The 24,865-nt window shown below is 39.4% G+C and overlaps 1 protein-coding gene across 1 annotated transcript in view; it reads right to left on the bottom strand.

Moving 5' to 3' along the window:
- The window catches only part of map2 (microtubule-associated protein 2), a 63,795-nt gene extending 40,230 nt beyond the window's left edge, over nucleotides 1-23,565 (bottom strand). The window contains exons 1-2 of the mRNA XM_044019143.1: nucleotides 23,489-23,565; nucleotides 2,810-2,862 (exon numbers count right to left, since the gene is read on the bottom strand). The gene's annotated coding sequence lies outside the window, so the exon portion shown is untranslated. The remainder of the gene's footprint in view (nucleotides 1-2,809; nucleotides 2,863-23,488) is intronic.
- Between the last annotated feature and the right edge of the window lie 1,300 nt (nucleotides 23,566-24,865).

Here is a 24,865-nt window from a genome sequence, read left to right as displayed (position 1 = left end):
ATTCGTTTTGAGTCACAAGGCAAAAGAGATGAGATTTTCCTAAAATGTAATAACTGGATGATTTGGGTTAAGGTTTAACAGATAGTCATTTAAATCTACTCTTTAATTTCATGCTATTTCTTATACCACGCCCACATGCCCGCTTTCAAAAGACCAATTTTATGCATAACACATACCTAAAATGAAAAATAGGAGCTATTCAATATCATTTTCCTCAGAGTTTAAGGCAGACAAAGTGATTATTCTTTATCTCATTTATCATCGCTCTCCTTATTAACCTGCTCTCCCCACTAAATTATTTGGTGCTGTGATCTGCGTGCATGTGTAGATGAGGTAAATCTAAATGCTGCCATTAGGCATTTCAACTTTGATTATTTCATCACCAACAATTAATCCTTTCAATTCAGAATATATTTAAAAATAACAATAATAGTAATAAATCTATTTTACAGTATTACTTAATACTCAGTAAATGAATAAGTAATAAGTAAAGTCAAGACATGGTTAATATAAGCTATTCTTGCACAATCAAGAACAGAAATGTAAATGTACTTTTTCCAGGTGTTCCTGATGTGTGCTGACTCAACATCTCCTTATACGAGCCTTTGTTAAAGTAGCATTATTATACAATCTCCCGTAAAGCAGCCACAATGAGAAACAACTGTGGAAAAGTATGGATTTCTGTTGTAAGAGAGAGACAACAAGGTGAAAGTGAAACTAAGAGTTGTGGACGACAAGAACCAATCAGGAGGTGAATGCAAGTCACTGCATTATCACCGCAAAAGGTTTCTGCCCGTTCCAGGAGCCAGAAACGCTGGGCCCTAAAATACCAGGTTAGTATGGAGGGCAGGTTTATCAGAGCAGGGGTCGCCGGCCTTTCTGGTTCAGCTTGTGTAAATGAACAGGGGGCCTGCTGGGAAATGGCACTAACATTTTCCCTCACAAAGACAACAGGTGAGAGAGAGAAAGGGAGGGAGGACTGCAAGTTTTCACACCTGACACTTTCACTTTGTTTTAAGGAAAATGAGTGGTGGGAGTGCAGAGAGAAAACTGCTGGTTGATTTTGTCAATCGTCTGTTACAATCATCTACAATGTGCATTGAAAATGTGTAGATGTTCCTAAATCTCCCCTTTGGCCTCTCAGAAAACAATCATGCTCTCAATGCTTGTTTTTTACTTTCTGAATTCGTATTATGTAGTTACAGAAACAGGAAAACAGCAGTTATTGTGAGTAATGACTTATTTTACTGTTAATACAACAACACTTTTAGGTGCTGGCGTGACAGGAAGTGATGAACAAAGATACTGGACATGGTGATAAAATCTTTACTGTACTTGCAGTCTTTTCTTTGCCCAATTCATATTTTGGAGAGTCTTTGTCAATAAGTAACCTTATTTTTTTTAAGGAATGAAAAGTATATTGGCTCAAACTACTGTGACTTCCCAGTATTATTTATAAATCCCTCAGGATAATAACTTCAGTTTCAGGACACACGGCACATCTTTAACTTCAAATGTCAAATAACGGACAAGTGATGAAGTAGCACAGCATTGTTGAGGAGATATTGCTACTATCATTATATTGAGCAACAGTGATCCATATCAAATTAAAATCAACAATGAACCCTTTGCATGAGCATGTTGTTACTGCTAATGATGTTTGCTTGCCATATGAGCTGTTTTACACCTCTGTGGTCCCAGATACTCTTAATGACTTAATTACCTGCTTGTAATCAATTAATATACAGATAAAAACTATTTAAAACATTGCTTCCATGTAGCCTAAAGCAGACAAACATGGTGCACCATTTCCTTTGATAACACTCCATCACATAAATGTTAAATCAGAGAATATTTCAATTAAAAATGTTACATAGTGTAGCTGTGATCAACAACATACGGCGTACCAATATACCAACTACTGACTGAGATGTGTATGTCTCCTTGTCATATATATATATATATATGTATGTAAATAGATACATATGTGTGTATAGGACAGGCAGGCACAGACTATCTACTGACAATTTCACTTAAAAACAACTCGTATTATATTTGTCTGATTCATTTGAATAGAAAAGGTTGTTGGATGTCAACGTGTCGGTGACAATTTGAAATAAAAGTGTGTTTTCTTTGGTGTGAGCTCATCTATCCGTTTCAAAGTGTTAAACGCTGCGATGAGATCTGTAAGCTGCAAATGCAAACAGACGTTCTGCGCTGCTTTGCTAAAATGATGACAAGGCAATATATTATTGTACCTAATTTCATTTTTTTGTCTTTAGTTTGCCCTTTTGATTTGTCACTTCCACTTGGCAGAGAAGTGACAGCACCTGACACCAGCAGCTAATTTGGATAAACACAGTGAACCTGCGGTGTCTCAATTAGCGGGACACCGTAGATTCACTGTGTTTAAAGTGTTGTTCTACTCTGCAACTGAATTATGAAACACAATGACTGGTCTGTAAGTGTCTAGACATGTCCCCACATAAACACACCCACCCAAACCCCTGATACAGAGAGAGAGAGAGAGGGGGGGAGAGAGGGGGAGAGAGAGAGAGAGAGAGAGAGGACAAAAGAAAATATGTCTATTTTTATTTCTACTACAGTATTTTTTTTGCTATTTCTGTCCTCCAGTCAAATTGCAATAGTGTCAATGTGAAACTGGCACAGTGACGCAGCATCTTTGCAGCAGCACCCAAAGGCATTTGCAGCACAACTGAGAGAGCGAGACACAAAGAGTGTTGAGGAAACAAAGAGGGAGAGACAGAGAGAGAGAGAAGGGGGTGTGTACAGACATTGAGACACTTACCTGACTAGATGGGATGTTGTCTGTGGCTCAGAAAAAAGGATAACATCTGAGACCTGAGAGCGGGAGACAGGGTGAGGGGAAGAACAGTGATGAGGGAGAAAGAGATTAGATTTAGTTGCCAGTAGTGAACAAACACACACAGACAGACACACACCTTCAGTATATATTACAGCATCATGGAAAGGAACAGGGTCGCGGTGACGAAGCGCTATTAAGTGGGGGGGTAAGGGGGAGGGTGTGACTAGTACTGGTTTCCGATCAATCGTGAAGCTAAATGACGCTATAAAACAACAGTGTGTGTGTGTGTGCACCTCATTAAATACCACATGCACAGCATTGAACTGAAAGCAACCACAAAGATTTCCACATACAGTACAGTAGCTCTCTCTCGCTCACTCACTCACACAATGAAACACCTCATGAAAGGGTAAACCCAACCATGCAGCTCCTGAGCTCCATTTATCACACAAGAGCTGACACACACTAACTGGCTTTAGTCCAACAACCACAGTCTGAACATACTGGTAAATGTAAACACAGAGCGTCTCCCGAAGAGGGCAATGAGTTCATAATAAGACGAATAACACATAAATCAGTGTCAAGGGGGTCCACTGAATACATTTCTGTTCATCGCTCCTCATATTGAACCAATTTGAATACAATTTTGACTTTTTTTTCAGGCCACAGTTGATGGAGTGAGTGTAGTTAGCATTTTTGCCTTTGTAGCAAGAAAAGAGGTTCCCAACCGAGTCAAAACAAAGGCCTTTCCACTTAGAGTTAGCATGTTCTCCCTGTGTTTCCTCCCAGATTTGAGGATTAGGCAAATTTTAAATTGATGGTTGCATGGTTGTTTGTCCACCCCTGGCTGATAGTACTCAATTCCATTGTAAGTCGCTTTGGATAAAAGCGTCTGCTAAATGACATGTAATGTAATGTAATAATGTATATGTGGCCCTGTGATGGACTGGCGACCAGATATATGTCCCGAAGCTTCCCGGTTCAATAACATTTCCATTATCCTTAAGTCTATAACCTGAAAAGGTGCCAAAACCATTCAAAGAGACAGACGTTTTTGTCAACCAGTACAGTCAATACAAAGATTTAGGCCACACAGGAAGTACCTGAGCACCTTCGTCGCCTTCACAGGTTCAATTCAAAAGATGCAATACCTGTATCAAATGTGCATCTTCTACAACATAACAGGAAAAGGTGCCTGTATTATATATACACCACACATATATAACAGTGTTCATACTTGAAACTGAATGGCAAAACAGCCTTCAGTATCAAGCCTGGGATGATGTTGCACCTCCTATAAGGAAAGCTTTTTTTTGTATGTCAAGGAGCATTAAAGAAAATGACATCTGATCAGCTGACAAATAAAACTTTGGAAGGATGTGAGGGTGAATACAAAATACTTACTTTACAAAAAGAACAAGTACAGAGGCTTTTGTCATTAATGGACTATTATGTCTCAGGAGGTCTTGAAGAGCCATGACAAGACACACCCACCTCATCCTCAAACAACTGTTCCTCGAAAGACGTATGCAATATAACTGGCGGGTAAAATGTTGGGATTAGTGTCTTCCAACTGCTATCAACATGCACACACACACACAAACACAGCTACCTTGATGTGGATATTTGTTTCGACACGTTACTATTTTTTAAACTAAACAACGTGTTTTATACAAGATCACTTGGGCTGAATCAGGTCAACGCCCCCTGGAAGAAGAAAGACAATAGGACTGGAGGAAATGAAACATAAATAAATAAAAAAAGTTTAAGACATTTGAATGTTTGTTCTCCAAAGGGGAAAAAAGGCTTACATTCATACTAATTTGTTCAAATATCAAAACCCTGAGGAAGACATAGTGTCTCATTTACACATAATTCTCAACACACTATGAGCTACTGAGTCTGCCATTCATCCATTCATACATTCATACATTCATCGTCCATGCTCATTTTATTGAGTTACTGGACTTTTTTGTATCTCAATGGGACGAACAATTAAGTTCCTCATGACTGGAATTCAACATAGGAAACGATCTTACTTTGAGAAAAAGTGTGTCAATCTGATCTAATGTTTAGCTGTTGAAGGACTGTTGACGGTGTTTCTCTTGGTTAACATTCACACAACTTAGCTATGCAGGTGGCAGTCGCGCTCATTCCCTAAAATGCACTACAGTTGTCTCCGGATGAATGGGAACTTAACACTCTCGCAGACACCTCAGCAGGCTGCTCATGCTCGGCTCTCATTCACAAAAACTGTCCCTGTCCATACGTTGGTGCTTAACAGAGAAGCGGAATACAACACAACTCTTTATTTAAAACAAAAACAAACCTAAAGCGGGTCATGGTGTCAGAAATATCACACACGTGTCCTGAACAGGTAAGTGGATAGAACCATGTGACACAAGATCTGCAACCCTGCAGTGATGACACTGTCTCTGCATTCACTTCTGGCTTATCAGGGACAAGAAGTGTGACCACCTGATAAATTAAATGATATACTGTATGTAGCTGGTTGATCACTGTAGTCCTCTATTTAAATGGCAGAGCATTAAGTTACTCCACCAATTTTGCCTTTTCTGTGATCTTTCAGCTGCAAAACTGATGTACGGTCATTGCCAAAACCCAGACAGGCTTAGAGGAAATGATAACCAATTTGAATATTAGTGACATCATGATAGAGAAACAGCACATTATCATGTAAAAGCAGACACATGATTTACCAGGACTCATCCCTTTGATAACTTCACAGTGACTCTACTACTGCAACCAAAAGAATGTTCTAGGAAGGTTGTACGAAGGTTGTGACAAAGTAACATTAGGGTAATGTTCTAGGAACCAAAGATAGGAACCTTCAGGGAACGTTCCCACAACTAAATGGTAATGTTCCTGGAAATTGTTAGCAGGGCAGTTTCTGGTCATATTTAACCAGGTCATATTTAACTTACTCACTTAAGCAACAAAAAGGCAAGACAGGGGACAGGCAAATGTGGAAAATCAACAAAAATCCCTGAAATGTGAAACACTACAATGGCAAAAGAAAGACAGTTGTGTTTGTTGTGTATATTAATTGTGTGTATACTGTACATTTTGACACAATTTAATCAGAATTTCTGTCATTGTTTGGTTTCCTCAATGAGTCATTAGCACTTAGAGAGGTGTTCATTTATTTAGCTGTAGCAAATTATAAAGGTTTATACAACGTCACTCATCATCAGTCTGTTAAGACACTGCATCGCTGTGCGATGGGTTTTGTTTTACCCAGTATCTGAGCACCAACCAAAGCAAAGCAATGCCAAAAATTTAAGTATGAGACAAATGGAAATGTCATGTCCCAAGGAACCTTCCCCAACTATATTAGCGTCCAATAGCAGCTTCATCATCCTTTTGATGGCCCACTGGACCCAGACACCTGTTCTTTACCCTACAGCTGTGTCGAGTAAGAGCTGTGGTCTTTTCTGAACCCACATAAGTCGCTGGGTGAGGTTTGGAAGACGCTGCTGCTCTCTCCCACTGGAGGACACGCATCATTACCTTTAAACATCACTAAGACAGTGTTTTACTTCTATGGCAGGCAAATACAGACTAATTAGACAAAAACCAACTCGTATTAATCAGCTATTCCCAAATGTACACCATCTCTATATTTAAAATGTATCTTAGTTTGTTTTTATTTGTTTTTTTTTTTTAAAGAGGGGGATATAAACAATATACTCTGTTAATGGTCACAGGCCATTAACATGCTGCTTTACTTTTACGGGGAAAATGACTCTGTCAAGGGTAATCATTATGTGAAGCCCTTAATGCAGAAATACTGTAGATAGCTGAGTCAGAGATAGTAAAAGAGCGTGGTCATCACTTTACCACTAAAGAACTGGGAAATGCTATAATGGAGGGGTTAAAGGGTTAACTGAGAGGGAAAGTATTTAATCACTAAACTAACACACAAAATAGAAAAAAGTCTATTATTAAATGAAGCAAAACTACTTAAAAATGCCACAAATGGCTGACACTCACTCCTCTAGCTTTTTATATCAAGTAATGACATTTGATTCCAGTAAATAGAAACAATTTAGAGACTGGTATAAACAATAGTGACAAAAACCCTGGTCTCGCTAGAGAAACGCTGACTGGGTATGTTTTGAAATATCCTGCTGAAGCTGTAAGGCAAAAACAAATTTCACATGGTAAACCAAAAAATAATAACGGCATGCATTATAAAATTAAAGTCAGAATTCTGAGATTTAAGTCAGAATTTTAAGAGAAAAAAGTCAGAAGTGTGAGATTTAAGTCAGAATTTTGAGAGAAAAAAGTCACAATTCTGACTTTTTTCTCAGAAGAATTTTGACTTTCATCTTGAATTCTTTAATCTCAGAGTTGTAACTTTTTTCTCAGAACTCTGACTTTTTTGTCTCTGAATGCCGACTTCATCCTCAGAATGATTTATTATTTATTTTCTTTACCCAAATTTCTTTTTACATGTGGCCCTTATACTCTTCCGTACTAAAGAGTGAACAGAGTATGCAAAAACAAATGCTATCTATCAGTGTAATAAACACAAAAGTAACCAACCAAGACTACAGTATGGTTGTGTTTTTTCTGTTTTTTTTTTATCTTTGACTTTGACTTTTATTCTTTGACTTGACTTTATCTTTGCTTTTCCACATCCGCTCTCTTCCCCATGTTGTAATTCTCTGTTTTGTTTCTCAACAGTGACAAAGACGTCTCTGAACACATGAAACAAAATCGCCCTCATGTCATCGGATGCTGTACAGTTTGAGACGCTGGGGATCTTTACAGCAGCGCCAGTGTTTTCACACATTCTTTATTAGTTTACATGGGCGGCAGTATAAACAGCAGCACTCACTTATATTGCCAACAAGCTGATGAACACTCCCTGGTGTGTGATCTCACACAAAAACACACCAGTGCGCGCACACACAAACGCACAAAGAAACAAGGACAAGCTTATGGCTGTGATCCCCACTGATGTTGGAGTGTAGGTGGCTGCAGCTTTCACTGCCATTGTAGACTCATTGTTGTCAAGCAGCCTTCATATATTGTGTTGTTGTTGTTTTTTTTTCAAGATGAGTCACGAGTCACCAGTGATACTGCTGTGCTCAACACTGACAGACACGACATATTATTCTCACCAACATCACACACTTACCATGGTAAATCAGGATGTATTGCCCAAGCAAAGACGAACATTAACAAAAACAGTAATTATCATTTAATTATTGTTACGTTACTTTCAGCGCACTGTTCAGCCTGTGTGATCACCGCCATTTTATACAAATAACCGTGATAAACTAACTGCAAAGCCTATACTTCCGATGATATATACTAGATTACCCTAGATTAAAGCAGACAGATGTGAACATAATGCATCCAACCAAGAATGCCATGAGCACAGTTCCAAGTGTAGCACATGCTTATAGGATATAAATAATTATTGCACTCTTCATTGAAACTATAAGTGTAGTAACAGTTTGGGATGAAAGCAACAATACATGCAATCACGCCGACCAATGAATCATCCTCCTCCCGGTCTAAAATCAATTTAGGCCTCACTGCTTAACAGCTCATTTGTATCGGAATGCAAAACAAAAAAAATAATCTCTTTCTCTCTCTCTGTGTCTGTTTGTTTGAATAAAAACACACATCACATCCATTTTCTTAACTGAAAGACACACGTTTGGATGGGTTTATCTGCATCTGTGTCTGCGTTTATAGGTGAGTGTTTTTTATACGAATGGTTGAATCGAGGGAGCGGGGAGGGCTGCTGTGGGTGGTAATGAGCAGCCTCTCTGTTTCCACAGCAACACTAACTCAGTCAGTCTCCATGGCAACTGATAACGGCATTAGCTCATTCTGTGTAAGTGAAGGTTCATAACAGCAAATGGAACTGGATTTCTTTTTTGTTTTTGGTTTGTTTGTTTCAAAAGATGGCCGCTCAAGCCACTGGACGACATTTCTGGGAATTATGTGTAAAAATGTCTCATTGGTCTCACATGAAATTATAATAATTTAAGCAGTTTTATCATAACTGTGCCTTGTGTCTATAACTATGTTAGTGCTGTGTGTTTCTGTCCTTAAATCCTAAGAAATAGGGTGAATATATTAACAATATTACAAACACATGAAATAGCAGGTTTTTAACACGTAAAGAAATAATAGCAACACAAGGTCAGACATTATCTAGGCATACAACTAGGGTTGCAACGATTAATCAATTACTCGATTATTAATCAATTATGTAATTGATTGTCAAATATTTTGATAATCATCAAATAATAATCAGTTTGAGTGGGGTTTTTGTCGTAAATAAAACACGTTTTCTTAAAATCAATTATTAATTATTATTATTATTATTATTATTATTATTATTAATCAATTGTTTTCAAAGAACATTGTTTTGAGTCCAGGTAGGGTCATGGTGGGAGATATTTTTAGAGCGAAATTGGCATTCCCTCGTATTTCCTCACAATATTTTGGTGTTCCCTCACAATAACAAGGCGGCCCTTGCTCCCATGGCACTTGCTCCCCTCCAGAAGGGGGAGAGCCAGGTAGCTCTGGGTACCACCAGGGAGGGAAAACTATTGCAATGGAACGCAAAAAGTAGGTTTTCTTACCATTACCCTACCTGGGCACTGTATTTTATGGACCAAACAACTTATTGATTAAGCAAGCAAAATAGTTGACTTACAAATCCATTTTGAAAAGAATCCTTAGTTGCAGCCCTGCATACAACCTTTTAATGAATACAAATCCAAAAAGAGCCATGAGTGAGTAGAGATTTACCATGCCAAGACATGTAATTGTTGAAAAGCACCAATCAACACAGGGTTGTAGAAGAATATTGAGGGAATTGCACCGTAGATCAGCTTAAAAAAAAATCAATAAAGGCTAATGGCACTACAGACACGCTGCAAAGAAAAGAACATCCATCTAAACTTAATGAGAGGATGAAGGAATATTGGGAGCCTATTAAGAGACAACACTGAGGTAGCTACAGCAATGTCTGGGAGATACCTAGTCACTCCTTGCATGTAATCACCAACTCCTGTGTACTGCACTCCTGGGCTGTGGAGTAGGGAAGGCAGACAGCTATAAACAAATATAATAAAGTCCATCAAAGCCAATATAAATCATGCCAAACGGATTTATTTAGTCAAACCCAAACCACAAGGAAAATTGTGTTGAGATCTGCTCAACAAAAAAATAAGAAAGCCAAGGAACACCTCATAAATTATGAATATCTGTCAGAAAGCTGATGTCTTGGAATGGTCAACTCAGTCAAAAACCCGTAAACCTGCTTTCCTATCGAGTCCTCTCTGTTCATAGGAAAAAAAACATCCAATAGCGCGCAATAAACATTAATGTCGTCTCCAGATCACAATTGGATTAACAGTGCTCGGTTGCCATGGAAGCAAAAGGTGCAGCTGAGCAAACATGGCTTATGGGAAACGAGCTGAGGAAAGCGACAGTAGAATGAGAAGTGTGATCATGCTGATCCATATTTACAATTACAAGTGTGTCCCCTGGAAGCAGCACTACAGTGTATATGAAGAGGAAAAATGGCAGTGTTCCAACATCTCCCTCTCCATGATTCCTTCACCCACTCTGTCATCCCTGCAGCCCCTGCTGCTTCAAACAAGAGACACGCAGGCTCGTAAACCCATGTGCGGCAACATGGGAGGACACTGGAACGATCAAATCATATAAAAGCGAAGATAAAAGATCGCTGATAAAAGAGAAGCGAGCGTATGTTGGAAGGTACTTAATCTTGCACTGAGGTCAAGTAAAAAAAGCTCTCTACTGTATGTTATTTAGGATCGATCATGAGCTTAATGATGCTGATTTGACCACTAGTGTAAATCTGAACTGAAACCAGGCCAGTGGAATTTAGTCTTGACCATTGCACACTGGATGTGTGAGCACCACATCTGCTATTTCAAAGCATCTTACTATTTACCTATGTGTACATGGTTACTAGGGCTGGACGATGTTGCGCTTACTTTTCCTCAACATAAAAACAAGATAGACGCCATAGAGCTTTGATAGAACTCATTTCATCCACATTTTGACCAACAACCCAAACATCTAATGACAATCAAACGGGTGCTTTGAACCAATCATGAGGCTGGAATAGCTGCAGCCAAGTCATGTTAGGTTGAGGCCCACAGTGTAAGACAAGCAAAGGGAGGCACGTGTGGTCAATGTTTTCATGAGCACAGCCATGCGCACCAACATGCCAGAGTCTTCTCTGTCTGTTTTTTTTCCCATATCACCCAACCCTGATCAGAGCAGCATTTCACAGCAAATGGACAAAGGAAATTATTAAGTTTCAAAATCTATAGATTATGTCCCATATGTCAGAAACAAAACATCTTGTTCCTGTATTTCAAGCATTTAAAAGTATGTTTTTATTATTTTGAACAACAGAAGTGGGGTCACACAGTGGTGTAGTGGTTAGCACTTGCTAACCACTAACCAGTCTTGCATCGAGAAGACCCAGGTTCGAGCCCTGGTTGGAACAAGGGCCTTTCCGTGTGTGCGTGGGTTTACTCCGGGTTCTCCGGCTTCCTCCCACAGTCCAAAAAACATGCAATGTGGGGATTAGGTAAATTGGACACCCTAAATTGACCATAGGTGTGAATGTGAGAGTGAACGGTTATTTATCTCTATGTGTGTGGCCCTGAGATGGACTGGCGAACTGTCCAGGATGTACCCCGCCTATCGCCCAATGTAGCCGAGATTGGCACAGCACCCCCCCCACGACCCTCTGGTGGAGGATAAAGCGGTAGATGATGACTGACTGACAATAGAAGTACATGCGTCCCAGGGTAGTCTCAGCCAGCAACTAACAGCTATTTTTAATAATTGATTAATCTGTTTCATCTGTCATTTTCTCAATTAATTGAGTCATCGTTCGATACAGAAAATGTTGAAAAATGGTGATGTTCTCAATTGTGTTATATTGTCCACAAACCAAAATTATTCCGTTTTAAAAAGTTATATTATGCCAAAAAAAGGAAAAAAAAAAGGGATGGGATGGCACAATACAGTATCTACCAATACTGATATCAGTCTGATACAGTCATTTTAGAACTTTTAAAACTATGAAGCTGTTAACACATTCAAGCTATTTTAAAGACCTAATTCTCCAAATGTGTAACAAATATTCTTCTCCCATAAAGACAGGATATTTACATTTTTTAATAGTCTGAAGCATGTCATATATAGGATTTTATCGGCTCTTACATTTTGATCCGTCCAATATCTGATCCAGTGATTTTCAACAGTATTGTATCAGCTCATACTTAAAAGAAACCAGAAAATCTTTACATTTGAGAAGCAGAAAAATCAGTTAGTTGATGATTAATTTAGTAGTCGATAAATAATTGATTAATCGAGTATTTGTTTCAGCCCTACTTCTGAATTACTAATGTTCTTTTATCCTGATTATACTGTATATCACCATTCCTATCAGCAGGACGAGGATGCTGTCTAGTTCATTGAGATATATTGGAGTTTAAAATCTGACGCAAAGGTATAATTTAGTAATGTATGCAACACTGTGCACACCTTTCATCTACCTTAGATACTCTGGACTGCCCTGTACAGTGGGGTGCAGTACTGTATAAGGTGTGATTAAAATAATGTTTGTGGAAAGCAGATGGTAGAAGATTAAAGCTGAAGGAGGGCAGCTGCTTCCCCATGTCCCCAAGATTCAAAGCACAGGTTGTTTTGGAGAAGGAAGCACGACACACATGTAATCCTTGACAGTGTCACTTTGAAAGATGTCTCAGAATAAAGCGTCACAATGTTTGGGTATGTGTGAATCCTGGTCTTGGTGACAGTCGTGCTGAAGTTATGTGAAGAGACGGCCCTGTCAAGAAGACAAGTCTGCTACATGACATCCAGTGAAACTCAGATTGTATTTGTACTGTGAGTGGGTCGGCGTATGTGTAGGCATGGGTATTTATTACATAACTGAAATAGGGACGACTGGCATCCCAAAACACTGTTAAAAAGATAAAAGTCAACACTTCAAAACAACAACAGAATAATTCATGTTCTTGTGTCTAACTTGTAAGCGTTTATGCACAGGATTCCCAGAGGTTTCCAGCGAGATCACAATCACAGATCACACACTCTACAAAATGTCTGCCGACACTTCCAAAAAACACTGGGATTGCCATGCGATGAAAAACAAAAATCTAACATCAGCTGTCTCCAAATGATGAATCAGCATTTAGTCAGCGTTTAAGAAATTGTGCTACTCCTTCAAAGGTTCCTCTTCAACTTGCACTCCTTTTCACAAATCACACTATTGATACATGATTTTCTTTCTACTTTTTTCATCAGAACATAATCTAGTTTCACGCAATGTGACCACAGTGACTTGAATAGAATTTGAACTGTGTTAGGAGTACCATCCAGCTTCCCCATAGAGAGCAATATTAAACGGACCTCTCCCACTTTAGGGCAAAATACAAAAGACCCCAATTTCAAAACTGCCATTCCTCAGCCATTTTTGACTCTTCACAAATGACTCTTCTTGACTTCACAAGACCTATATCAGGGTCTTTGGGCAATGAATTGCTCCAAAGGTGCTTTAGTGGTGTGAATTCTTGGTCGACCTACGCTTTATCTCACGCTTTATCTGCCATCGCTAAAGCAACCACAAACTGCAGTTGCCATAAGGCTCATTCAAATCAACAAATTAGACTGCACACAGGCAAACAGATGCAGTGCCAGCTAGAATATAGAGCTCATTCAGGACATAACTGCATGTCACTAGTCCTTTCGTTCTCACTGTCTCTCCTTTCTAATATCTCCTCCTTCATTGTAACTGTAAAACAGTGGCTGTGAGGCTTCTATGACATTCACTTTCAGCTAGAAAGTCACTAAACGACTGTGAGGGCTGTGATGAATTAAATAAAATGAATGTTCTTCCAACTCTTGCCATTGCAGCAAGAAGACAAGGGTCTTTCAGCATGGAGTTTTGTATGTTCTCCCCCGTGTGTGTGTGGGTTTTCTCTGGATTCTTCGGTTTCCTACCACAGTCCAAAAACATGCAGATTAAGGGATTAAGCAAAATGGACACTAAATTGACCGTAGGTATGAGTGTGAGAGTGAATGGTTGTTTGTCTCTGTATAATGGCCCTGCTGTCCAGGGTGTACCCCATCTTTCGCCCTGTGACAGCTGGAATTGGCTCTTGCTCCCCACAACCCTCATGTGGAGGATAAAGTGGTAGACAATGAATGAATGAATGAGTGAATTGTTTCTGCCAGAGCAAGTCTTAATATCTCGTCTTCCTCTGGGACCGTCTTATTGACATTGCGGAAAACATTACGGGAAAAAAAACATTTTTGCAATAACCACGACAGCCGTAAAAAGGATTTTCAACTTCTCTTCATTCAGGCATTCAATTAGAACCTTCAATTCATGATTTCAACCCCTCATTCATACCAATTCCATGCAGCCAGCCAGATTGGCTTCAGTTCTGGCAAAAGACAGCAATCCCTCTGCAATTTCCGAAGAAATTGCTTTCTCTAATTTACAATACAATTCTTATTCTGCTTGTTCCAAAGCTAAATACAGCCCGACATTTCATTAACTCCCTGTTGTTGTTAATGTGATTAAATGCATCTCTGACAATCCCTGATGCAAATAAATGGACTTTAAAAAATGCGACAGTATTTAGCATTTATTAAGCATAATGCACCTTAAACCTGATTTGCATTTTTTTCTGAATACAGTGCCATTATCCAAGAAGGGTGTTCATGTAGGTGCAAAGGTCATATTGTGCTATTCACCCGAGTGCTCTCTCATCTGTTTCCTGGAGTGGAGAAAGAAAACTGATGCTTTTATTCCTCTGCAGCAGCACTGTCATTTCACAGACTGGTCTGTGTCGCAAACCTTAAGAGGCGTCACAACCTCTATGGCTCCATCAAGAAAAGCCATTAGGAGTAGCAGAATGGAAGACAGCGTAGCAATATTAACACATTTCAAAAGTAAAGTGATGTGAGATGCAATTATGCAGACTGAGGCTGTAACTCACGCATATTATGTAAGCTCATGCCGTCAGGAATGGATTCTTTTCTGTACATGAGAACATAATACCTTGGTAAATCTAAAACACCACACATATTAACAGTAAGGTAACAGTAATTTATCAAAACACATTTAAGACTGCAGATATTTCCATTTCAGTTTAATCACCTGAAACACACCATGAACCTCTGGAAATCTCCAGTATGTTTAGCCATCGTAAATTATCCACGATTTCCACATGACATAACACTACTTTGGGCAAAACGCGGGGTCCATTTTTTAACAAAATGCCGGACAGTTATTGCTCCATCAGTGGCACCAATTAACAAGGAAACAAGCCTTTCCGGGTTCTGCTTTTACACAAAGAAAATTAAGAGGAAAAGAAGATTTTGCATTAACGCTACTAGACATGCCTCTGTCCCTGGGGAAAGAAGGGAAAGACCCATCGAAGTACACACGTTTTAGCAGCAAGCATGTTCCCAAAGGTAAGTGCAAGCAATTATGCCATTCTCTGTATCATCACTGTATTTTAATCAGTATGACTAGGATGAAATTACTAGGTAAATAGCCAGATGCTATTAGCAAACAATCTAAACGGTAGCTAAATAAAAAGTACTCTACCATAGAGGTGAGAGGAAGCCAAAGCATAGCGCTTAAACAGCTATGAAGAAAACATGTTTTAACACTAGTGCTCGGTTGAATCAACTGAAAGTTGAAAGTACAGCCACCCAACATCAATACGTTTAACATGCTTTAGTAAACTGGTTAAACGTCACCTCGTAAACTTTAGCAAAGATGGCTGAGTGAGAGCTACGGTATATAAAGTGTAAAAACCTGAGCAGCACAATCTGGATTAAAAGCTGTGGAGAATGTTTCTATGAAGTACAGCGAAGAAGCGAGCTGGACAAAAGCCACACAATAATGTACGCTGCGTGAAACAAAACGAAAATTCTTTCGGCTACACAAGCAACATGCGCAACAACATGTCATGTTACCCAGAGGTGCTGCTTGCCAACAGGCATGCTTGAGGCCCCAGGCCAGAAGGGGCCCCCGGGGGATGACCAACTTTGGATCACGACAGCAGCACTTGAAGTTGCATATTAGGATTTAAAAATGTTTACAGTTCACATTTCTTAGTGTCAGATTATTAAAATACTGATAAAATACTAGCAGATAAAATACTGATAAAAGCCGGTTTGTGATACTCACATACTGAAGCCACAAGTGAATTTTTGCTGAAGGTCCCAAGAGACTGTAGAATCGCCTCTGACGTTACCACCCGGAGGTGGAAAAACCAATGAGCCATATCCCTGCTGTAGATAATGACCACATAACAAACTCTTTTGCTATTTTCATTCCAAACGACTTTTGAATTTTTGTTTCCAGTGAAATATATTCCAGGAAATTATAAATTATGGAACATTTATTGAAAAGATTTTTCAAAAAAATCTTAAATCAGTTGTGTCAAACTTTAGACAACTTTCATGCATATGTACTGTCTTTTACAGATTCCAGATCTGCACTCTTCATCATGCAGGACAGGCACCCAACAGTAACAGCCCATGTTTTTTCAGATGGTCTGCTGGCATCCTGTGATATATGTAGTTATGCAGACATCACCAAAGTCGAGCTATAAATGAATACTTGATTGACAGAAGTCGTCAGATAGCAGACGTGTGCTGTTGCAGCAGGTTACCAGTGCATGAAGAAGAGTCAGTGATATTGGTGGTGCTTCCGATGTTTGACTGTTTCATTCATTTTTGAGCTCTTGGACACAGAAGTGTTGGGTGGGTGGAATTTGATGGGCAGTGGGTAGGAAGATGCCGTCCTATATTTGGATCATCTCGGGGGGTTTGGCTACCGAATAATGAGCCTGGTGGGCCCCAAGTCTCACAACGTTCATATATCCAAAGATGTTATGGAAGGTTAGACAGGTGAATTGTCTTAATTTCTTCATTTCCTAATATTACATGAGTGAGAAATGTATTTTTATTTTAAACATTTTTCTAAAATTAATCTATTTACTTCCTTGAAACATTACTGCTTGGACTCATGAACCTGAGATTTATCCTCCACAGCAGTGTGTCTATAACCACTTGGCCATGTAACTGTAATTTCTATACTCACTCTGCAAAATATAGAAATGACAGTACCTGAATTGGATAAAACACGCTTAAAGAAACTGAATTATGGCATTATATCACAAGTCATGAGATCTCAAAGTACCAGACACAATCACATTAAACTGTCAATATACCCACACACAGACACAGAGTAATGAGAAGAGGAGAGGAGGTGGCCATCATATGTATTAATTATCTGTATGATCTGCTGGAACAGCACATTTGCATGAAGAGCGTATGGTTCGCTACATTCTATATACATTATCAGAATGGTCGCAAATGAAAATCACAGTCAAAATTCAAGTTGCTCGGTATTATGAAACTACTTTTCTTACTTGAGTGCGAAATGTTTTTCTTGTACTTCTAAATGAAATAACTGCAATGACAGGTGAAACTAATTATACAAGTCCTTTTATGTCTTAGTCATATAAAACAAAGAAAGAAACCACACATTAAGCCAGAGTTTCAACCTCAATGTCCACAGTGTTGTCCAAAGCACAAAACACTTTCTCGCCTGAATAATCAAACTCAGTTGTCAGTTTATCAGCTACCACAAGCTAAAACTAATGCAGACTAAAAGCAACAGGCTAGGAAATAATTCGACCAGAACAAAGAAGTCTGTCGAGAGGAAAGATGGTCTGGGTTTTGTGACGGACTCTAGTGGGTTTGACTTGACTGATCACAGCTTCCTACAAACTAAAGGCCAGCAAACTTGAGCTCAGATATGCTTTATATTGACTTCAGTTAAGGTGAGGTGAGGTCAGACATACATGAACTGTTCCTTAAAAAGGGAAATAACTTCAGGTCTACTCCCTAAATGGACTGTAAGGAGCACAAAAATGTGTAAATGGATCAACACGTTCCTTTGATAATGGAACAATCACTGCGTGTAAATTTATACGGTTATAAGGCAAGCATTAAACCTGCTCATGGATTAAACTTGAGGTCGAACATGTAGCCCATGCAGTGAAAATCAACTTCTAACATTGTGACTCATACCTTCTCCTGACTGTGTACATTGGGGCCATGTTTTTCCAGATGTAATTTGCCACAACAGCAGTTACATCCTTCCATCTTTGTTGATTCTTGCCCATATGGTGTGCCATAGGCTAAAGCCTCTTTTAACGTGCGAGTGCAGTTTTTGTTTTGAGCGCTCCACCTGCACCGTTGTACAGTAGCTCTGTGGATTATGTCTGTACTGTTTGACATGACTCTTGAAAGGTTAGCTTTCTGGTTCGTGATAGACTGCCCAAACCACAAATCAATGTGACAAATGTATCTGCAGTTTTCGGTATGAGCTCCTTGTTTTGTCTTTGTGCTCAACGCTCTTTCTCCTGTTGCCTTCTGCTAGATTCCCTGCCTGCACTCGTACCACAGGGGAAAAACACACTGTCCACAAAACAAAACAGATGCGGTAAAGAGCTATTTGGAGCACAAAAGGCTAAAAATAAATAATATGAAAGGTATTGTTGTACTGCACAAGCCGTAGTTTCCTGATGAACCTTTTCTTCACCCAATATATCTGAGCATTGTTTTCGGGAGAGCAGAGAGAGGTTCTCTTCTCCTTTCTTTTCTACATAAATAAATATAACATCCTTCTATGAACGACCCAACATGTAAACAGCTGCACATGGTAAAAAGACAGAAGTAGAACAATTTATAATATAATTCGGCACAGAGACCTCACTAATGCAACATACCGAGGAAACCTTCAAACCCTAATGACAGCAAACATCTGTTCTCTTGAGCAAAGCAACACCAACTAATGGCACTTCTCCATTATACAGTTCCAGCACGACTCAGCTCTACACGGTTTGGGTACCAGGCCCGCCGTTTTCCATTACTGTTGTACCACCTCAACGTGGGCGGGGACTTCATATCATGGCTTCCCGAAACTGCTGTGACATTGTTTTATGCACGACACAAACTAGTGACGAGTAAAGCAGTTGTTCTCGATCTCAACTTAATCATTAGAATCAGTTCATTTAAAAGATTGGTTCAGTACTCCGTCTGCCACAGTCGCTGAACTGAAATACAGCAGAACGGATTGTGATTTGGCTCAGGATCACCCGCTTTCAGCAGTGGTGTCACTAAATACACCAGAATTCTCTGTTAAATGTTGAGATTTTAGAGATTTTCTTGCTAAATGTTGGAGATTAACGTCGTTTTCAGTCGACACTTTCTGCGAAACAGTGGTCGGCAGTCTGTCGATCACATTTTAATATCGACTAAGTTCACCTTGAACCACACAAGAGCAGGTTTATGAACCATAATCCAATTAGTTTTCTACCTTTTCTCCCCACCCTTCATAAGAAAGGTCAACTTTGGTTACAGGGATAAAGGTGGTACTACTACAGTGTCATCACCAGTTTGTCAGAACTTGATGACTAACCAATCAAAAAAGTACTTATTCTGGTTTGAAGTGTACGTTTAAATAAAACATTTCAAACTGCATAAAAGAGTCACATATGCAGCACGTCTCCACTGTAGCAAAAATAAAATAGATCAATATCAACTTATAACGTGATAGTTGCTTTCTAGTCAAAATGTACTGTGTATCACATAATACGAAACATTTACTGTAAAAACATGACGCGTTTCATGACACGATACAAACCTGTCTGAGAGGCAGATGAGATAACAGATTAATTAAGGAATGTGGCTCATTTACAGGATTTGATGAAGTCATACTGAGATTCTTACTCTCACTGAGCATGGTGGATGAAATTGCGGTTATTATATCGCGCGTCTTTCCACTTAAACCATTTCGACTGTGACACATGCATGAAGAGTGATGTCAGGTTAATAAAATGGTGAGCAGCTAAAAGCGCTTTAATCCTCCGTTCTGTGTAGGGCAGGAAGAAGAGGTGTTAGGTGTGCAGACACCGAAAAGATTATTAAACATTACAGATCAGCTTAGAGGTCCTAAGAGGTCAATGTAAAGAGATTTACAGATACATGTATCAAATGTAATCTCTGCATCTAGCATCACAAGTCTTCTTGAAATGCAAATGATGGTAAAAAGGAGAAAGAGGGTAAAGACAGCAGGCAAGAAGTAGAGGAATATATTCTCACCTCATTTTGTAAGCTCATTAAGAAATGGGTTAGTCTTCCAAAATACATGGAGTACTTCACTTATCCAGAGAGGCAGAAGAAAAGGAGCGATTGGCAGCTAGAAGGCAGACACGGCAGTTAAAGCGCTGGTGCTGCTGCCAAAACTACCCCCGAGTGTCTTCTTTCTTACAAGAAGCCGTTCCCACTTTCTCTGTCTCTCACACACACACACACACACACACACAAACAAACAAGCAAGTAAGCACACTCAGGGGGAGAGAGAGTGAGCTTGTGTGTGTGTGTATGATACTGACTAAGTATCATTGTAGGAGTCAGGGTTAGGTTTTGTTGGCTATACAGAGAACTTGTGTAAAGCTGACCTATGGTTTGTGGCACCAAACAGGAGTGTGCGTTATCTCTACTGGTCAATCATACAGTGAAAATAATCCATTCAGTCCAAGTCATGGTGGCCTTAAAGGAACGTCCCTTTACAGTTTTGCCTATTTAATGACACAGAACTGTAATTACTCAGACACGGGTCCAGTGACATAGCATCATAACAGTATAGGAGTCAGTTAGGGTGAACACCACATGTGACAGATCCTTTGTTGTCACAGGTCTTAGTGCTAACACACGCAGCATGTATAGTATAGAAGCGCAGCATAAATTCTAATGCAACCATAAATCAATACTTCATGACAAATATGTGACAGTAACTGGGGCATTATCAGACACATAGTCCTGCCATTTAAACAAAAAAACCAACAGATTTTGCTTCATGTTGTCGTCCACAAAACCTGATACTGTGCATGTCTGTTCTCCACATCAATATTTTGAATCCATTTAAGTGTATTGAAACACAAGAACCTATGAAAACCAGCCAGTGCTCTGACAACTTGCTCCAGTATCAATCATTTAATAAATCATCCATCCATCTTCTACCGATTTATCCTCCAAATGAGGGTCGTGGGGGTGCTGGTGCCATTCTCAGCTGACATAGGGCGAGAGGCAAGCCACATAGAGACAAACAACCACCCACTCTCACGGTTAATTTAGAGTGTCCAATTTACCTAATCCATAAATCTGCATGTCTTTGGGCTGTGGGAAGAAACCAGAGAACCCGCAGAAAACCCACGCACACACAGGGAGAACATGCAAACTCCACGCAGAAAGGCCCTCGTTCTGACCGGGTCACGAACCCGGGTCTTCGTGTTGCAAAGGCAAGAGTGCTTACCAGTACAGCAACCGTGTGGCCCATGTGTGAACAGATATAAGAAGGGCTAATAAGGCTGGGCATGGAAGAACCAGAGAAAGGAACATTTTTATCACAGGGAGCTGTTGGGAGGCGGCTGCCACCTCCAGGAGCTCGGCCGCCCGGCAAGGAGCCACCACCCTACCTCAGGCGGGGCAAAGAGCCAAACACCACCACTATAAGGTGGCTGCGTGGTGGCGTCCATGCGGCCACCATTTTAGATTTTATAAAATCTAAAACAAAAAAAAGGGGGACATTAGTTAAAAGCCAAATAAAAAAGGTGGGTCTTGAGCCTGCTTTTAAAAATGTCAACACTCTCTTTTAATTTAACGTTCATTTGAGTCAACCATACAAAACACATCATCATCATCTCAGATACCATATAGCTCATTCATGTATCACCTTCACGGGTCTACTTTAAGCTGATGTATCGACCCCCTTATGAATGCTTAATGTTCACTTACTATTCAAATAGTTCTGTAAATCAACCAGTAATTCTTACTGAACACACACTGACACGAGGAGTTTAGGGATGGGTCTTTAACATTAATATACTCTAAGTGAGAAACAAAACCGGGTTACTGCTGATAGGATGAACAGATGTTCATGTTCACCAGCACCTTCCATGTCAAATGTCCACTTTTGTAAAACATCAAACAGAACACTGAGTTTTCCAACATCAATATCTTTAGTACACTTGCACAGAACAAGCCAATGTCACAGCATTGTAATTTGCATAAAGCTATGATAATATGCGAATTATACAGTAGAAATGTATTTTTCCCAAAGGACAAAGCAGTAGATACATGTCCACGCCCCCTTAGAGACGTGACCAAAGGGTTCGTCTCCACATACTACACATACACCGCTGCATCTGCTACTGAGCAGCTACAGCAGACAGAGGTGTAAAAACCAAAGAGATGACCAGGCTATTCCTCCAGGAACACAGGCCAACTCCCTCAGCAAGGAGGAGCTCCCAGCAGCAGCAGCAGCAGCCTGTCTGTACGTTCATGACTCAATGCTTCCCAGCCCCATTCTGGATTCATCAGGCATTTAAATGGATTTGCATGCACACACTGTAGCAAGTGAACCTGATATTGGGAAATCAATAGAACGGCTACTGTCTGTAAATGAGGTTTGAATATACATACAGTAGAAATACACACGTAGTGTTTGAGGCTTCGATCACGTACAGCTCATTCAGTGTGTGATGAATTATCTCTGATGTGTGACAGACTGACTGGTCTGCTTTGGCTGCGTCTGCTATGATTTTGGGGTTTGGGGATGGAGCAGGGATTCAGTAAAGACGTCATTTTACGAAATGGTGTGAGACCCCATTGCTGCAACACACAATGACAATGCAATGATGGCAGAAAACAGACATGCACATACTGGGCTTCTAATGTCATCAATCAGAAAAGAGCCACTATGACTCAGCACCTGTGTTTGCTTTGCACCCCTCTCTTTACTCCCTCCCATTGGGCAGATCATAAATCAATATCATGCACTGTCACACGCAGAGGCATCCTCTCATTGTCATGCTCCACACTGACCTTATGTTACAGCTCTAGCATCACTGTCTTGTAAGGTGTTACACAGCCTGGAAACAGTGCACTGTCACCGCAGCAATGCAAGTTCCCGCAGTGACCGCAATAGGTGAAGCCTATTTTTTTTTTTTTTTAAGTAGCACAATGCAGACACAATCCCATCTCAACAGAAGCACAATCAAAACGCCTATTTCTGTTTTGTGCACCAGTTCTTTTTTCTCTTTCTTTTTTTCGCCTCAATCAATAATGCATTGTTTTTAGGGATCTTCTCACCGGATCTGTTGCTTATAGCTGTGATTTCATCAGGCTCCCTGCGCGACACGGCTCATTTAAAAGCTGTCTGACAACACAGACTCACAAGAAGCCAGACTCAGGTCTGCCGGAGACGAACAATGCGTCCTTTTCTGCATCCTCTCACACATACACACACACACAGAGGGAGAGAGAGAGAGAGGGGTACCTCATCGTTTCTGCTCCACTGCTCTGATGTCCATTCACTGTCGGGTGTAAAGACGCTATGAACGCCAATAATGCGCCCTTTTTATGTCATTTTTACATGTTCAGTAATATCACAACGCTGCTTTATACATAAATAGGAAAAGTATATATGAAATGTTTTACCTGTCCGGCGCAGTGTCTTCCAGTGGAACTCCCGGTCTGTCGGACACAGCGAGGCTCCGCAGCCTACATTTACCGTAATGACTGTGCTAGTCACACCCCCACACTGTGGTTGTGTAATGCATTTCCAAGTCATTACGGTGTTGTGGTCCACCATTTGCTAATAACCAGATTAGGAGATGCGAATAAACACACACACAATTTACAAATGCATTGTTAATGTTACACATTGTATTTGGTCCTCACCACAGCAGAGGTTAGGTCTGATGTAGCTTTAGATCCAACTTTCTCCAAAACATAAATACTACATATGTGGACATACTGTAAAAGAGAAAAAAGTACATACACATATATATATATATATATACATATATACATATATATATACATATACACATATATACATATATATATATATATATATACATATACACATATATACATATACACATATATACATATATATATACATATACACATATATACATACATATACATACATATACATATATATATATATACACAGTATATATATATATATACACACAATACATACCGCACCAAATCATTGTATAACTGTCCACATATAAATGCATTTGAATTCATAGTATACAAATATTTGCAACACGTGAATTTACAACATCTGAAAACTTCTTTCAGTGGTTAATAAAGAAGATTAAGGTATAAAAAAAAACAACAACACAAAACAACCTGACTTATGAAGTCAAAATTCTGGGATTAAATTCAGATTTCGGACCTTTTTGAATTTGACTTTTCTTTCTCAGAATTCTGACTTCTTTCAATTCTTCCCTTTTTTCTAAAAATTCTGATATTAAAGTCTGATTTCTGATTTTTTTTCTAAAAATTCTGATATTAAATTTTTTTTCCCCTCACAGAATTCTGACTTTTTTCAAATCCAACTTTCTTAGAATTCTGCCTTTGTTTTTATTTTCTTCCAAAAAAAATGTCATATGTGGACCTAATCCTACATATGGAAAATGTTATAAGGCTGCTTGAAATTAAATACTTTTGTTTGAATGTCACATATTCTGGTGTTAAAGATGGACAGACTAAGCAGTAGCTAATGGAGTATAATTTAAAGCTGTGCACGGGTACACCTAGCTCCAAAATACAAAATCATGTTTTAAACCTTACTAAAATAAAACTGCAAAACAAACCAAGCAAATACAAAGGTTTATCGAAAATGTGGGATAAAAATGAAATGTGACCATAACTGTACATGCTGAAGGAAAGTTAACCCCAGACTTATTTACTTTGTGAGCATCCCAATTCAGTGCTGTTATTTTGTAACAACAAATAACAAAGCAAAAATATGTGTCTGACATCCTCAGGTGCTATTCATTTAAAAGACTCCCTGGA

This window comes from Solea senegalensis, linkage group LG2 (genome assembly GCF_019176455.1).
Source record: "Solea senegalensis isolate Sse05_10M linkage group LG2, IFAPA_SoseM_1, whole genome shotgun sequence".
NCBI lineage: Eukaryota > Metazoa > Chordata > Actinopteri > Pleuronectiformes > Soleidae > Solea > Solea senegalensis.
This window is presented reverse-complemented; position numbering and strand designations above follow the sequence as displayed.